The 18685-nt window shown below is 44.1% G+C and overlaps 1 long non-coding RNA gene across 1 annotated transcript in view; it reads right to left on the bottom strand.

Moving 5' to 3' along the window:
• Positions 1 to 18685, bottom strand: part of LOC309370522 — a 67616-nt gene that overhangs the window by 7328 nt on the left and 41603 nt on the right. Inside the window, exon 2 of the long non-coding RNA XR_014168609.1 lies at positions 13774 to 13985. This is a non-coding gene — a long non-coding RNA (uncharacterized lncRNA). The remainder of the gene's footprint in view (positions 1 to 13773; positions 13986 to 18685) is intronic.

The following is an 18685-nucleotide window of genomic DNA, read 5'->3' on the forward strand; positions in this document are numbered from 1 at the left end:
AAGATGCTGTGGAAGCCTCAACAAATGCTTAGCACCTTAAGTGTCTTATTGTGGTTCAGAAGGGGTCCCTGCTGCCAAGTGGTGGCTGGAAGGGCAGAGGTCAGAGAGGCCAACAGTAAGTGGAGGAAGAGCCAGCTAATTCTACATTTGTCTCCATCCTCCTCCCTGTTGAGTAGTACAAGAGCAGTACTGACATGAAGCAGAAGGAAGCTGACAGCGTGTGGTACACTTTGGACTGGATGCAAGTAAGATGGCAGGCAGGTGGCAGCTGGAGGCAGGTCGAGACTGGTGGGGCGATGCACCAGTCTCCACTGCATCCAGTCTGAAAGTAACCAAAGCATGAATGACTGAAGCCAAGTCCACTTTCTCCAGGTAAGCCAAAGCTTGTAAAAGGCACTCCTCCTAGCAACTGTGGCCATCTGAGCATCTGGAGAAAGTGATGGATCATTGAATACTCTGGAGCTTAAATACCACCTACCTGAAGAGCAGTACAACCTCATCCAGGTTGAACCACCTCGCTTAGATTAGCAGTGTTCTTGACTCACAGTTCCTCTGTTTTGTCTGGATTTATCTGCAGTTTCGTAAGCTCCCCATTCTACTCCTGAACTGACCTCAGATTGCTTGCTTTGAAAACAGAGAAAACTTCATTTCGCTTCCTCCTCCTCAAAAATTGTACTTCCTCTGCATACTGTCAGGTTATACTCTATCTTCTCTCAACGAATCATCACAGACAGATGAGGATCAGTGCAGATGTCAAACGCAGCTCTGGCACAGCCTCTGTGTTTGGATTTGCTCCCTTCTCCCCGTTCTTCTTCCCTCTCTGCCTCTGCTGCAGGATGACACTCATCCATCATCAGCATTTTAAATACAAGCACATCACTGAGTTTCTCATCCCCCTTTCTCCCCCCCCCTGCTCATTGCAGGGCTTGGCCTCACTCAGCCGCCTCCTCACTTTCCACTGCCTGCTGAAGTTGTGTAATCCTCTATTTGGTTTAGTTCCACATGGCTTCCTTGTGCATGGATGAAAGAATCCAATGGGAGATGAGTGAATTACACTAAATAATAACAGGCGGTTTGCTCTGATAATTTTCATAATGGCACAGGCATACACACAGACTTGCATGCATTTATTCATAAATACGCATCCATCTGAACAGTTACAAGCACCAGATGTAAAACTGGAGCAGGCCCATAGAAAACAGTAAACCTGACCATTGTGTGTTTTACCGGCGGGTGGCGAATCTTAAGAAACTGATTACTATAATTACGTATGTATTCAAATTATCAGATCACTATATTCCAAAGGCAGCCCATTCCATTCCTTGTCTTGTTCATCTTCACAGCAATCCTGTTTAAAAGGGCACAATTTGCCAAGGGAAAAATGAGTCATATGACACCACACATTTAAAGCACATGGATTCTCTCCCAATAATCCAGGGAGCTGTAGTTTGTGAAGGGTGTTGGGAATTGTAGCTCTGTAAGGGGTAACCTACAATTCCCAGGATTCCTTGGGGGGAGCCATGTGTGGTGGGGGTGTGGCATTAGCAACAGCAGCTTGCCCATGGTCAGCCTATGAACTCATGGCTGAAGTGGGACCAGTCTAGCACTTCAGCCACTGGATCGCTCTAGTCTAGTGGATTCTGGTCTGCATATCAGAACATGAGCACTTAGGCTAGTTGTAATTATGAAGGGTCATAGCTTGGTGGTAGAGCACATACATTGCAATCAAAATGCCCCAGCTTCAATCCTCAGCATCTCTAGGTGGGGATAGGAAAGATTTCAGTCTGAGACCCTGGAGACTATTTACAGTCAGTGCAAATGAAGACTAGATGGACCAGTAATCTGGCTCAGCATCAGGCAGATTCCTATGTTCCTGTGACCTGAACCCATTGGAATGGACTCTCAGGTTCTAATCTCAGTCAAACTAGGGGTAAACAAAGAGGAAAAACCAACTGAAACTGTTTGGTTTACACTAGGAGCAATTTTTGGCTGTGGTTCCACCATATATTTAGTGGCTGTTGATGTTTTTGGGTGATGCCATGGCCTCTTGCTAGTGCAACAAAAGTTTATGATGATGACAACTGGGAACAATCAGACTAAGAGAACCTGAGACGCAAACTTTAATCTGCTACAAGCTATGCTAGGTCTAGACCCATTGATCTAAAAGGGACCTGACACCCAGATTCTGTTCTCCAACACACCATGCCTCGTTTTAGAGTGACCTCCCTTTTGAAAGCTCTAGTCCTGGATCTCAGATTCCAAATCCTCATTACACCAGGTGTAAATCCAAAATAACTCCACTGACTCCTTTGGAATCACTCTGGATTTATGAGGGGTGAAACCGAGCTTGCTATCTGTCCTGACTGATTTACGGGTGTAACTGATCTCTGAAATCCTGGCCCGGTATCTTTCCTAGCTGCATATGGAGAACGGCAGACGAAGAGAGGGTTGTTTCGGAAAGTTGGAGCAGAATGCCAGGGACAAGTCATGTCATTGCCTCACTATCCATTTACCAAGGGAGCAGCATTTTGTTGAGCTCCATCGATATTTCATCTCGTCAAATAACTGTGGCTCCATGTCAAAGGAGTTCTTCAGAAAATAAATGGCGGGGGCTGAGGGAAAGAAAGGGAAATGGACATCTCTTATCCAGGAAACTCTTCCCTATAACCTTTCTAGCCTCGCTACCCATATCACTTGTTGGAGGGAAACTCTCCCTTCCTTGAAATAGCTTGATACTTGTTAAAAGAAAGAAAAGAAACCTTGCTGTGGTGGTGGTGGGGACACAGTAGATTTTATCATCAAAGCAAAATGAGCTGGAGCACAGCCTCTGTTGCACACATGACTCCTAACTTCTGATATGTCATGCATGGCTGCTCAGATTTAAACAGAGTGGCTTATTTTAGCTGCAGTTTATCTTCTCTGTGTGCCCTGTTCAAGAGAAAAGGGAGGGAGAGGGTTATTTAAAGGGAAGCCCCTGAAGTGGCAGACCTGAACACTACTAATTATAGAAAGCAGAAGGTGCATTGAAGCTAAAGGAGGGAAACTGTTTTTCTCAGCTAGTGGTCGGGATTGGCATTCTGCGTAGGCAGTGCCTCATTTAAGCTACATGAGGCCTAATGGAAAAGGAGAGGATTGGCCATGTTGGGATAGAAGTCAGGCCTATGGAGAATCATCCTTAACCGCTGGCAGGATGGCAGATCCATGGAGGGCCTGAGGCCTTGGGCTGAGGAGAGCCAGTCAGTTATGTAAATTGAAGCTAATGAAATCCAACCCAGGTGGCATCATTAATTAGAGTAAATCAGCCTGTGTTGCCCTGGTGCCAAAAGATGGAAGAGATAGTGGGGAGAGTGGGCGGGGGGTGGGCACGGGACAGGAGGACTGAAGAGAAAAGCTTCAAGGAAGCCTGTGTGCCAGCATGCCGTGAGCCTACGGGTATCCATTCAAAATTTAATAGACGTGGTGGTTGTTTCAGGGAATTCTATGGAGCTGCTTTCTGGAAATAAAGGGTGCCCATTACATTTTATGAAACACTGATGTTCTGAATTATAGGACATCTCTTAAAATAAGGGACATCAGGCAACTCAACAGGGGTTGGATTGGGGAGATGCCAGCATTAGGTTCATCCAAGGCCTGGATAGGAGTGGAGGGGGCAGAATGAAGGGCTTTGGTAGGCCAAAGGGAAGGGAAGTAGAGCACTCAGCTTGGCCAAGACTGTTCAGCAGCTCTGCTGAAGCCTTGATAGGTGAGAATGAAGGGGCAGTGGAGGGCATGGGCAAGTCCCCGTTTGCCTCTGAAGCTCACTGGACGACCTGGGCAAGATGTTATCATTCACCAACAGGTCGCTTTGAGACTTAAAAGCAAACATAAATCAGAAATGCCTGGTTTTTTTTAGGGGAGAAAGATAAATTGATGAAATTGTTGCAAAGTCATAGATCTGGAAAGAAGCTATTTTAATTTCAGCAGACATGTGAGTTTTGTGTCATTTTGGAAAATAAGTTTTTATTTTGTGGTTTAGTATTCTTTTTATTTTGAATGACATATGGGGGGGGGACATAATATTTTCAGAGTTTAGGGCCTCTAACATTCTTAATCTGGCCCAGTCGATTAAGCATTGACACACAGCTGATGCAAAAGGAACCCTCAGCATAGATACTATGCAGTGGCTGTGCATCAGTGATGAGCCACTATGAAAGAAGCTGGTGGACATGCACCTATAGAGCTATAGTTCTTCAGGAGGTTTCTCCATCCTGTTTTTGCTCTTCATGGTTTCTTTCCCAAAATTAAGGCTGTCATACATTCGGATTTTCCAAGACTTTATCGGGATTTCAAAGGCAGGTTTGTTTTTTTAAAAAACACACTAAAAAAACCACAACTCAGCTATTTCAGTGGTTTCCTAAACCCTATCGAAATGAGAATCCATGAGCTATAGGCTTCATCTGCTAATGTCCATAATAGCCACTGGAGGCTCTGGTGGTAAATGCCAAACTGAAGATAGATTCTAGCTTCTCCAAGACAGATGGAGAAAATGGTGGTGGCCGCATCTACAGAGGTGGGTGAAGGAGACCAGGCTTTTTTTCTCCTGGTATGCTACAGAGCTGGTAGCCATTTGCTCCCTCCCTCCCTCCTATGTTCCCAGTTCCCCACAGCTTTTACATATCTCCAGTCTTCCTTGTTTTACTCTCAGGACTATTATATGTCACTTACTTTGAAGAAATGTCCTTATTTCAGAACCCTCGAGCTCCACGGAGACTCATAAAGCAAATACCCCCTCTCACACAGAGCACCAAAAGTGTCTTATGTTTGGGGGATTTCTGCCTGCTAAATCTCGCTTGCTCTCCTCCCTCTCCGCCCACCCAATGCGGCTGGATAGGCTTGCATATGCTGACACTGGCCAAACAGATGGAGGGGGGAGCTAATGTGTGTGTACATCAGCTGCATCCAGCCCAGACGCTGATCTATAAACTAATCCCACCCTGATCTATAGCCTAATTCACCTAAAACACAATTACAATCTGGAGGAGAAAAATATTGATTTCAAAATTGCTTTGCAGCTGGTGGAATGGAATGGAGGGTGGGGGCACAGAATGGCAGGGGAAAGGGAACGACAGGCAAACAGCAAAGACCCAGGAGACTGCAAACGTTCTGGATGAAGAACAAATTTGTGAGGTAGAGCCATGGCTGTCTAGCCTAAGGAACAATGAGGAGAGTAAGATGGGTGTCGTTTCCTCAGGAATCAGGAATCAACAGCTGGAGGTCCCTGGGCCAAATCTGGTCATTGTGTGTGGAGGGAATGAGAGACTCATCATGAGAGCATCAGATGGATCAATGAACCCCTTTTCCAGCCATGGTCCAAGTTGGCCAAGGACAAATAGTTATAGCTTGGTGTGATGATGAGCTGGAAGCAACAATGCTTCCGAGTACCAGTTGCTGGAAACCACAGGAGGGGAGAGTGTTCTTGTGCTCATGTTCTTCTCCCCGGTTTCCCACAGGCATCTGGTTGTTCTCTGTGAGGAAAGGATGCTGGGCTAGAGGAGACAAGAGCCTGTTCCAGCAGGCTATTCTTAAATTCTTACGAGAGGAGGCTGCCGATAAGAAGAGAAGAACTGCCGTGAGTTGCGATCAAAAGGTAGAGTGGCAGTTCATGCAGATGGAGGCTCAGCTGGTTGCTTTGAAGGCAGGGACTTCGGGAGGATGACTCTCGTACATTCTGGAGATCCATCAGTTGGTAGAGCATGTGACTCTTATTCTCAGGGTCGTGGGTTCAAGCCCCATGTTGGGTGAAAGTTTCCTGCACTGCAGGAGATTAGACTAGATTATCATTGTGGCCCCTTCCAACTCTATGATTCAGAGGAAGGGGGCATTGCTAAATATGGGGTGCATCCATTGCAGCACCAAATTCTACTCATTGCAAGCAGACCAAGTAGCCATTTTTTACTCATTCTGATAATTTGCTAGGGGCCTTGGTAAAGGTCATTACTTCACTATGTCCCCCTGATACACAGCCCCAGATCTGAATCATGTGCAAAGGAACGTAACAAAGGTGCCAAGAGATACAACAGAGCCAACCTATGCTTTAAAGTGAGAAGCAGAACTGAGGTCAGACTGAGACAAATCATGGGTCTGACTTATTTAATCACCCCAAATTTGATTGTTTAAAACAGGCATAGGCAAACTCCAGCCCTCCAGATGTTTGGGACTACAATTCTCATCATCCCTAGCTAACAGGACCAGTGGTCAGGGATGATGGGAATTGTAATCCCAAACATCTGGAGGGCCAGAGTATGCCTATGCCTGGTTTAAAACCATGCAACATTCATCTTCACACAGTGCAACTTTGTGTACATTTTTCTCCGAATGAAGTTCCAAATTCTTTGATTGAGCTTCCTCCCTAGTTCAGTACTGCAGCCTTAGACTCTTGCTCGTTCCTCTGTAAGGCTACATCAGCTATAACTTTACCTGGTATATATGGAGGGTGCTATGATGACACATATATTTATAAATTCCCCATTTCCCCATAGATTTTCTTCACGTTTGTGTGGCTCAATGGATCTCACCAAGACCAAAAAACAAACAAAAATGGGAATGCATGTATACTAACATTTACAGTAACGAGGCTTGCCTTAAATTGGAGAAGTAGGCTTAGGTTTTAGTACTGCCATAGTCTTCCACAGTTGTACCACCAGGGGCACAGGAGGTCCCCAAATGCAGCCAGTCTGGCTTACTACAGGTTGAAAGAAATGAAGTCAAGGCCATCTAAAGAGCGCAGCACACACAAGCACATACACTATTGCAGGACAGCTGCATGGAGCATAATATCCCCCACATGCTTCCAAATCTTTCTGACCCTGCTCCGTTGGGTAATCCATCTCGGTGTGCAATTTATAAGTGACTTATTCAAAGATTTCTAATAATGTGGAATCTGAAACAAACAAACAAAAAACCCTTGTGCTTTATGTATTGCTGCTAGATTCTGTCAACAAGGACATCATTATCATTAACAAATCAAGTTATTTTGCAAGACTTGAAAGCTGCTCTGCTGTCAGCCAAGTCCAGGCTGAGTCCCCTTTCCTGGCAGCAGCGTTTGAAAGGATGATATATGGCACGCAAAGGGAGGAAGGATATGTTTAATGGCAGATGGAAGTGTTCTATTGATTACACAGACAAGACATGAAATACTGACATAGGTGGCCTGTTATAGAATTTACTAAACATTTATGGAGAGCAGTGGAACACTCAGTGGCTCAACACTCAAAATGCTTTCTCTCTCCCCAGGAAGGCACTGAGGATGAAGACTTTCCTTCTTGTTCCAGACTGCTTGGTACAGTTCAGCTTCTGATTTATCCAGCCTGGGTATTAGAGGGCTGCACTATAGCCAGTGGCGTAGCGTGGGTTGTCAGCACCTGGGGCAAGGCAAGTAATTTGCGCCCCCTAACCCGTGGATTTGTGCCCCCTTACCCGTGGATTTGCGCCCCCTAACCCATGGATTTGCACCCCCTAACCTTAACCCCCAGATGTTGCGCCCGGTGCAGCCAGCCCCCCTGCACCCCCCACGCTACGCCACTGCCAGGGATAAAATGCTGTTCCTATTCCCACCTCAAACGTTCTTCACCTGCACATTTCCTTTTAAGCTTCAGAAATCTTTTCCAAGTTCCAAACACCAGATTTTTGTATTGCTTGCTCACTCTGGCATGCTAGCGGGTTTTAGTTTTATCATTTGTTCAATCATTTATGTAATATTTATTGTCAGTTCATAACAATATAATAAATATAATAAATATGAATCCCCAAGGATGTGCTCTACAAGGAGCTAGCTTCAGGCACAGGACTCATGGGTAGACCAACTCTGCGTTACAAAGATGTCTGCAAAGGTGACATGAAGGCTGGCAACATCAACCCCACTGTGTGGAAATCCCTTGCAGAAGATCACAGTACCTGGAGACAGTCAGGTCGCACATCCATAGCAGTGAGCAGAGGAGAAATGTCTGCTGGGAGCAGAGATGGATTATGGGGAATGCAACAAGTTCGATTGCACTGGGCACAGAGGCTTGGGGGCACCACAGGGGTGCCAGAACTATGATGTAGAATGGAAGGCGAGAGGTGAGTGGCACCAAATTATGGCATCACACAGGGCGCTGCTGAAATTTGCGGCCCCAAGTCCAGCACTGCTGGGCGTAGCCACAGTACATCTGTATCAGCACAACGGGATGCCTTCATCCGCCCCAGCTGCATTAAAACATGTCACTCCCATATCAGTCCCTACAGCTACAGCAGGTGCTGTAACTCTCCAATGGTTTGACTTCACCCCCAAAGGCGCACTCCTCCATTTTCTCCTGAGACAGACGGATGCCAACAACTGAATAAATATGTTATACTAATTATCTGTGCAAGCATTTTATGAACTCTAGTTGTTCTACCAATGTTCACAATGTGCCTTAATGTGCATTGAGTTCCACAGGAGAACCACAAACCACATCTGTTGACTCCTTGGTATCTTGCTGCTAAATTCATCACAGAAGTCCTAATTCTTGCATTATGGAAGCAAGTAAATAACATAACCAGGATAACTTGGTTCATTCTATTTGTGATCTGATGCAGCATCATTTACTAAGTGAGACAGGCTCAGTAACCCACATATGCTGCTAGGTGAAGCTGCTGGTGGGTTTTATTTCTTATCATGCTTCTGGTTGTCTTAACCTTCTTATCATGCCCATCAGTGTGGTATCAGTTCATTTGGCACAGAGATTGAAATCTGGAGGAAAAAGTAGCACAAAGGTGGCAGCTGGTAAGACAACAGCATCAGATGCATATAATTTCTTTCAAAATTAGATTTATTGAAGTCCTGTCTAGTGGAAATCACTGTAGCATGGAACACTCAGCATATGGATTTGATCATTGACTTATGCCTGACTACATTTTTCATTAGGGGAAATATTGGCTGTGAATGTTTTGACCTCATAATCTCTGTATTTTAAACAATAACCAGTGGAAAACCAAACTAGAGCAGGGAGCTAGACATTTTGTCTCAAGTACTCTATTGTGCTTAGGAATGAGTACCTGTAAAAATAAACCAGACATTGCTTAAAAAGGAGTTCTTTCTCTGCCTTATCACTGACAAGTATAGAGAACAGGTGGCAATCCCATTTTCTTCAATGGCTAAATGAAGGATGCTCCTGCTTCCAAGTTGAATATATATATATATATATATATATATATATATATATATATATATATATATGCTTTCGTAGATTTTCACGGGTACAGGAATGCAGGTTTTGGTGTCCTCGGGTGTCTTCCCGTGTAAAAGTTGGGGTGTCTAGGCGACGTTTCGACGAGGTCTCACTCGTCATCTTCAGGCTGGTGCTTTCGGCTTCTTGTTACTGGAACAGAGCAGGATCTCAGTGTTTGAGTTCCTATAAATACTGTTGAGGGGGTGTGGTGTATAGGGCCCAGAACATTGGAGGCTATACACCACACCCCCTCAACAGTATTTATAGGAACTCAAACACTGAGATCCTGCTCTGTTCCAGTAACAAGAAGCCGAAAGCACCAGCCTGAAGATGACGAGTGAGACCTCGTCGAAACGTCGCCTAGACACCCCAACTTTTACACGGGAAGACACCCGAGGACACCAAAACCTGCATATATATATATATATATATATATATAACTGCTTCATCAGAACAGTTTTGCAAAGGAGCTATAGGCCTCTGTGTGCATTGTGGAGGGACAGAATGGTATAAAGCATGGTTAGGGAGGCAGATTCCAAACCCCACCCTCAAATGGCAAATAAATGATCATTGGGACATGTTTTCAATGCCTGTGGAGATGAAACTACCGAAAGGCCACATAAAAAAGGGCAGTCTGAGGTCTGCCATGTCTTACCCTTGGAGAGGGATTTAAGATGGTGAGGCCACCAGGAACACAGCCAAAGGATTTGAAGTCCAAGCACTGAACACACCAGGGGATTTGATTGATTTGATTGTGGGCGACTCATATTTAATCCTGACAAAGATCTGAGGGTCTTTCACTGAACTTGTAGTACCAGCTGAAGAAAAGACCAAGGTCAACATTTCTGGTTCAGGGCCCAAATGACCATGACTGAATACCACCATTTTTATAGCATCAGGAGGAAGCGAGATAAAGATCACGCACTTTGTTTTGCCACACCCAAACATGTAGCAGACAGTTTTATAGCAATGGCACCAGACTTAATAAAACTTGCTTTGTATCATTTTAGAACTTTCTTTGTGAGCATTCATTTTCTAGCGCTGGAAAGAATCCTCAACCTGCGTCTCACTTTTGGACAATTTTGATTTGATTTCCAGGTTTTGACATAGCCATTAGTTATTAAGAGAAATTATTTCTATTGTTGTTGTTGGATCATTTTTTAAAAATTAGCTCCAGGCAGCATCACAGAACAAAGAAACAGAATACCCGTGAACAGAGTTAATCACAAATGGCTAATTATTTCACCCCATCTCTCCCTCCCGAAATCATGAAATATTATCCCCATGAAAAAAGGAAAAGGTATCTTCACTCATTATCTCTTCATGGATTTTATGCACCTAATTCATCAAACTAGAAACACTTCCTGCTTGTCTCCTATCAGTTTTGGAATAAAGCTGGTGACCCCACGGATTCTAACTGCTGGAGGTGACGCTTCTAATTTATATCTCCCAGGAAATGCCCCAAACTTATAGTCCTTCCAGCTGTGGACAGAACTTTGTGGAACATTCCCAAATTGAGGCGCATGTTAACATTGCCAGTTTGAATGATTTTCTGTGAGAACAAAGACATTTAGCTTTGAAAGGTGTTGCTGTGTCTTTAACAACTGCATGGCAGCACAATCTTTAAGCAGAGCTCTGCTTAATGCCACCTCTGCTACATTCTTCACCAGTTAAGAAACATTTCAAAAACAAAGAAACGTAGGACCCAGGAATGCACTACAAGTTCATCATGTCCTTATTTCTGAATGGAATTATTTCAACAAACATGAAATAGTCAGCAGAATTCTTTGTCTCCTCAAACTTTGGTGATTCTTGTCACAATATGTTAAGAAGACGCTGCTGGATCAGACCAAAGATTTGTCCTGTTCTCACAGTGGCCAACCAGAGGTCTGTGGAGAGCTTGCAAGCAGGCCTGGACCACAAGAGCACTCTTCCCTCCTGCACCTATTTGAAGCCCCACAACAGCCCTGTGAGGTACGTAGGTTATGCTGAGAGGTAGTGACTGGCCCAAGGTCACCCAGTGAGCTTCTTCGGCTAGTGGAGGTTTGAACCCTGGTCTCTCCCAGGTGCTATTCTGACACTCTGACCTCAGGGGTTCTCAAATTAATTTTCTGCAGGAATAGCCAATCAGCAAACACATAGGAAGCTGTTTTGTTATGAGTCAAATCAATGGTCTATGTTGTTCAGTATTTTCTTCTACACTTCAGGTCAAGCAATTTGTTCATTCACGCCAGTACTGTCTATTGCGACCGACAACAGCTCTCCAGGGCCTTAGTCCTTCCCATTACCTGGCTGCCACCAGATTTCTTGAGATATCACCCTTTCTCTTAGATAACCAGTAGGTCACGGTGTTTTGCAGCATAATTTCTCATTGGAGTTCCTAAAACATCAGAAGCCCTCTCCAGAGCAACTCAGAGCAGGGCTTTTGGTGGGGCTGCCTCTGTTTTCTGGAACAACATTCCTGTTGATATACAGAATTCCTGAAAGTGCCCACTATCTGTACTTTCGGGAAACAAGTGAGGAAATTTTTGTTTTGACAAGCTTTACCAGCTGGTCTCTGCCTTGGATCCTTATTTTTGCTTTGTTTTCAAACTCATTTTTAGTTTTTTTATACAGTTTTAAAGTTACAGTGGTACCTCGGGTTATAGACGTTTCAGGTTACAGACTCTGCTAACCCAGAAATAGTACCTCGGGTTAAGTACTTTGCTTCAGGATGAGAACAGAAATCGTGCAGCGGCAGCGGGAGACCCCATTAGCTAAAGTGGTGCTTCAGGTTAAGAACAGTTTCAGGTTAAGAACGGACCTCCAGAACGAATTAAGTTCTTAACCTAAGGTACCACTGTATATGTGTGCACGTGGATAGAAAATGCTAATAATGATAATGATAACAATAATAATTTTATTATTTCTACCCCATCCACTCTGGCTGGCTTCCAACACATATAAAAGCATAAGACAGATAGAAAATAGATAGAATGTATGTACATTGCCTTGAGGCTCATGTGAAAAGTAATTAATTAATAATACATTGTTGTTGTTTTTTTAAAATGGGGATTGAACCTGGGACCTTCTGCATGGGTGTAGCCAAGGGGGGCAGGGGGGCAGCTGCCCCCTCTAAATCAAGTAAATCAGTACAAAATACTTAACCAACTGAGGTTCTGTCCCACTAACATAAAGCCTGGCTACACCCATGGCTTTGGTTCCTCCCACACATACAGTGGTACCTCGGGTTACATACGCTTCAAGTTGCATACGCTTCAGGTTACAGACTCCACTAACCCAGAAATAGTGCTTCAGGTTAAGAACTTTACTTCAGGATGAGAACAGAAATTGTGCTCCGGCGGCGCGGCAGCAGCAGGAGGCCCCATTATCTAAAGTGGTGCTTCAGGCTAAGAACAGTTTCAGGTTAAGTACAGATCTCCGGAATGAATTAAGTACTTAACCCGATGTACAGTACCACTGTATAGCATTGTAATATTGAGTTGAATTCTGAACCAGGTGCTGGTTAAGCAAACACTTGACTATGATGACCATGTACCAAAGTCTTGGGAGACACATGCTAAACTCTGTGTAATCCACTTTGCAAAGAAGCTCAGTGTGACTCAGTCTTTTGCCTCAATCCCAGCTACTGAAGTAAAGGTGGAAATCCTGAACTTGGAGCAAAATCACACACTGATCATAAAAAACCCTGGATCCAAACACAGCCCAGCATACTGTTTCCACTGAGCTGTGCAATGGCCCTGGGCAGACTTGTAAGCAGAGCATGAAGAGGACAGCTTTTTCCTGTTGTGTTGTTTATCTCAGTTATCTAATACTAAGAGGTATGCTGTCTCTGTATATGGGGATGTATTTAACAGTAAGGATTGACTGCCCAATCCTCTATGAATTGTCTAATTCTCATTTAAAAGATCCAACTAAGCTGGGAGCCACCAACATTTCCTTTGCAAAAAAATTCTATACCGCCAACATTAAGGGGGAGAAACTATCATGATGGTAAGCAGGATAAAACCAGCAATAAAATTACATCCGTTGAAGAAATACAAAATACATCACAAATTGCTACCATCCTTGTGGTAGCAAACTCCATGAATTCATTTTTTTAAAAGTTAGTCGAATTGTTAGAAATTGTACATCACCTTGGACACTTTGTGGAAGCAACACAATTAATAACATTAATTTGTTAACTGAATGGGTGTTGTCTTCGGAAATATGGCTATCCAACACTCTGAAAGGAAGAGGGGTTAGGGTTACAAGGGGGAGTGCCAAGTTTTGTGTAAGCCAAAATCATGACATCACATCAAAATGATGCTTGGAGAATAAATGTTTTAAAAGGAAGCGCCAATATAGAAAGGTTTACTGCAGGAAATTTAGCAAGCCTGGCAAAGAGCTACAGCCCAGGAAACGAGCACTAGAATGTCAATACAGTGGCATTTTAACAGCTTTTATTAATGTTTGAAAGCAAACAGCAGGTGTGGAATGGGCCAGGAAAAGCAATTGTATCAACAGAATCAGAGCTTGTCATCTGCATACCTATAACCCAACTGACCTTTGGGGTTTCTTTCTGCATTCAAGAGTCATGTTCTCATTTATTTGTTCCATTCTGCATTCAAAACATGGTCTTAAAAGGGGAGGGGAGAGAATCCAGTCGCATGAAAACTTGTGGGGCAGAGTCCTGCCGGATTTCAGAGCGAAGCCTTGTTATATATTGCTTCCAGCACAAGCCTTTTCCGTAAAAAAGGAAATGCAAAAGGGGACCATCTGGGGGAATGAAAACACATTTGAATCAATAGGATAAAGTTAACAGAATAAAAATAAAATAAAATAGAATGAACCAAATGGGATAAAAATTCCTGTGGATATATTAACGCTGAATACCAGATTTCAGGGCAGCTGTGGAATCATAACATTGGGCCAAAACCTCTTATGGTGTAACCCTGTACAGCTTTCATCAATGATGTGTTGCACCTGGTTGGATTTTGAAGAGTTTTTTAAGGAGATAGTTAAAAATTGGGATAATGTAAGCCTCCAAGTCCTTCCCAGGTCTTGATGGTGGGGGAAGGAGCCAGGCCCAATCCTGGCTGAAAGTTATCCTTGCCCTCCAGAGCTGAAGAACCCATACTACTAAAATTACTGGAGACATGTTTATATCCTGGCTGGCTGCTTTGGGATGAGATGGGAGAATGTGGGACTTCAAAGGCCTCCTGGGAACTTTGGGGAGCCAATAAGATGGAGTATTCCAGTCAATGCAAGCATGAGAACCTGCACTTTCCAGTTCATGTGCCCCAAATGTAACTGTGTTAGTTCCCTGCTCTGTTCTGAAGTTCAGGCACAAACATAACATTAACTACCAAAAGCCAGGAGCTCAGTTTGACACCCTCCCTTAAGTGTTCCCAGTGGTTAGGAAATAAAGAGCTTCTGTCAAATCAGATGTGCCATGGGAGTTCTATGAATGGATTTCACAATTTATTTATTTTTTTCCATTTGCAAAACCAGTTGTAGAGACTTGGATTGGGGCTGCGAGGAGCTTAACCTTCCCCAGCCGACACACATGATTTCCCTGTTGAAAATCACACTGACACACCACAAAGCTGCTATTTAGAAGAACACAGTCAGCACACAGTGTTATGCCTGCAAGTTTTTTTTCTAATTGAGGCTAATTGCATCTTCAGATAAATGATTCTCCATGGAAAAAGATAGCAGGGGCAAACCTCTTACACAGTCCTCACCTCCGTACAGGGAGAGGACTTGCAGCTCCTTCAGACCCTGACCAAAATGGTCATTGGCAATGGTGGGTGGTACCCTGTGGGGCTTGTAGGGTGAAAGGAAGGTCAGCAGTAGATGGAGCCAGAGCCAATGGCTGGCAACATGGGGGTAGCCAAGGGGGGGCAGGGGGGCAGCTTCCCCCTTAAATAAATCAATAAAAATAACTAACTGTGGTTCTGCCTGCCCCCCTCCCCCCCAACAGCAAAAATCCTGGCTACACTCATGGCTGGCAGAGCTCATCTTCCTCTTTCCATCTTCTGGATGGCAACAATGAGCAGGGCCTTTTTAGCTCTGGCACCTCACCGCTACACCACTCTTCTCCCTCCTCCCTTCATTCACCAAATCCCATCCCTAATTATCTTTAGAATGAGACTGAAAGCATTCTCCTCAGCTCCCAATGCAGTTTAATTTTCCTGCCGTGTCTTTTTGCCAGATTTAATTTTTGACTTTGTTCTAAGTACTTTCATTTTATCCTTTCATAGTGATGTTTACCTTGACATCTGCCTCATGAATCAGTATGATTAATAGGCAGGTGCTGTATTCTATTAACCATAGACTTGTGTTTTAAGAATTTTGTCCTGAGCAGGAGCCAGTAGCTGAAGAGAGAGGGGGCAAGAGGAAAATAATAGAAGCAGAAAACATTTTTTTAATTCAAATACTGTAAATACTGAGAATGTGATTGGATGTCCTGAATAAGAATCTCCTTCAAAATCATTAGAATATCTTTCTGGTGGATAAAGGAGTAAATAGAAAAGGAGGGAATACATATTTCCAATAGATACATAAATAAATGAGGCAGAAGTTAAGAATAGCAAGGTGACTGTATTTGAACCAGAAGCATAGGGAACTCTTGCTAATCCACAGTCCCATTTCCTGCTGCCCTGAGGGTGTTCCCACCCTAATACTGACCTGAGAACATGACCACTTAGCTTAAGAGACAGGCTTGGCCAGCCATCAGCTAAAATACTGACTTGTCAGCATCTCCTTTGTCCAGAAAATACTTTGACATACTACACTGCAACAGCTTCAATGGGGATATTTTTATACAATGATTTGATAGCTGATGTGTGATATTTCCTTTTACCTGCCCTCAGTTCTTTCCTTCCTAGACGTAGTCCAGAGCTGAAAGCATTCACCAGTTAATCCATATGATTAAATGACAGACTTGGTAATCACAGCCATTTAAATATTAAAAGGTGAATTTTAAATCAGGCTTCAATAGGACTTCTTCTGTCCATGTGTGAGGGATCAGGATGGAAGGCGTTGTTGTAAACAATTGATCACATTTACTCATTCAGAAGAGGGACACAGGTGGCGCTGTGGGTTAAAGCCTCAGCGCCTAGGACTTGCCGATCGAAAGGTCGGCGGTTCGAATCCCTGCTGCGGGGTGCGCTCCCGCTGCTCGGTCCCAGCGCCTGCCAACCTAGCAGTTCGAAAGCACCTCCGGGTGCAAGTAGATAAATAGGGACCGCTTACCAGCGGGAAGGTAAACGGCGTTTCCGTGTGCAGCTCTGGCTCGCCAGAGCAGCGATGTCACGCTGGCCATGTGACCCGGAAGTGTCTCCGGACAGCGCTGGCCCCTGGCCTCTTAAGTGAGATGGGCGCACAACCCCAGAGTCTGTCAAGACTGGCCCGTACGGGCAGGGGTACCTTTACTTTACCTTTACTCATTCAGAGAATGACTTGCCAGACAATCATTTGCCAGACAATGAATGACTTGCCTGTGGAACTATTTCCATCAAAGATCTTGAGATGATATCACGTTCACTGAAATGCTGTATCAAATTTTTCAAATAATAAATCAAAATCAGGACTATTAATTGAACCAGATCCTTCATTTGGGTGACACCTCTGGTATTCTGTTTGTCTTCACCTTGCAATTTTCCCTGCTTTCTCCCCCAATGCCCAATGACAATGATATTTGTTCCCCCCAATGACAATGATGTCCCCCCAATAACAATGATGTTAACAATCTCTCAAAATAATAGCTGCGCCAACGAGAATCTACATTTCCGTCATTCGCATTCCATGAAAACTTAAATGCTGCTATTTTCCACAGCACATCAAAGGAATGGAGCAGCTTTGGGGATAATATGGATTAACATAAACTCCCTCAGATCACGTGCCTTGCTGGGCTTGCAAAGTGGGATTCCATAATCAGATTTCAGTTGGGCTTGTTCTCAGAGAGAGGGTGCTGAGTTTCATTGTATAGAAATGGATACTGTATTGGGTAACAGAGTGTAGATGTGTTGACTGAGCAGTTGACTGGGGAAATCTCTCCTGTAGGGCCTAGATATCCAGCAAATTTATACCTATTGTATAATATCTGAGGTGGCTTCCTCCAAAGAATCCTGGGAGCTGTAGGTTGGTATGGATGCTGGGGAGCCTCTCTCAGAGTTCCCCAGCCCCCCCTCATAAAACTACAACTCCCAGCATCCCCTGGAGAGGTGGAATGACCAAGTGGTTTTGTCTGCAGGGTAGATGATCACATGCCCCTTGTCTTCTTTCTAGATAGTTCAACAGCAACTTTGTTTTCAACCTCAAGAGAGGCAGGCCATATTTTCAGGTGATGGGGAGGACATGCTTCCATAGAGCTTGCCCATCATCTATCTGGGTCTGTGTTTCTCCAACTGTTGGGAAAGCATCCCAAGGTGGATGTTGGCAGTTGCTAGGGGGGACACAACTCTGTCTTCACTGATTCTCTCCTATCCCATATTTTATGTCTGCCTTGCCTGGGCCTGAAGGCAGAATGTTGGCTGGCACTTTCTCCCTGCAACCCAATCAGTGTAGCACAAGTGGTTGTGTGCTGTATTAGCTGGGAAAGAGAAGGCATTTGCCTTAGGTCAGAGAGACAAGCGTGCCTTGGCTGTTCTCACTTTCCCTGCCTGGCAAGCAGCACAGTGAGCTCTCTTGGGCCATCTGGAAGTGTCTTCACCAAATGCATTTCTTGCCTTTCAAATGCTTCTGACATTGGTCATGTCATCAGTCCCTATGCCCCTTCCTCCCCTTCTGGTCTATGGCACTCCATACAATCTCCATATACTCAGATATTGTATGTGTGTCCATGTGCACATGATTTTCATGGGTGGGCAGTGGTGGAGCAGCAACACACTCGCTACACTTTGGGTGGGCATGCAAAGTTTCAGATCAGATAAATCCTGTTTTTTCCTGTTTGCAGCCAAAGAGCAGTGCTGGTTGGTAGCCCTTTGACAATCTTGAAGCCACCTCCCCTTCCCTTGGAGAAGTTACCTAAAACATTTAAGTGTTATTTTTATACTACTAATAATAGGCTAGACAAATGCTTAATCAGACAAACGGACAAAGCACTTTGGGGCAGGGGAAACAATTAGAAAGACAGACTGCTGTCCCAGTGGAAGAGTGGCAAAGAGGAGAAGAAAGAAAGCAGCCTTGGATGAAGCAAGTCTGTGTTATCAAAGAGCCATGTTGGAAGAAAGGTAAGAAGAAAATAACCCAAAGTGACATCTGTGCACAGGGAGCCTGAATGCAGCCACTGAAGCTTCATTTATCTGCTATCTGTTAATTGCTTTGAGATATTTTCATAGGAGGCAATTCATAAATTAAATAAATGTATCCATAAATTAAATGCATAAATCTGAACTAATATTTTAGAAATATTTGGAAATGGCATTTCCACACCATCGAATGGGGTGGTTGGACTAGATGACCCATATCTT

This window comes from Podarcis melisellensis (assembly GCF_964234715.1).
Source record: "Podarcis melisellensis genome assembly, chromosome: 5".
NCBI lineage: Eukaryota > Metazoa > Chordata > Lepidosauria > Squamata > Lacertidae > Podarcis > Podarcis melisellensis.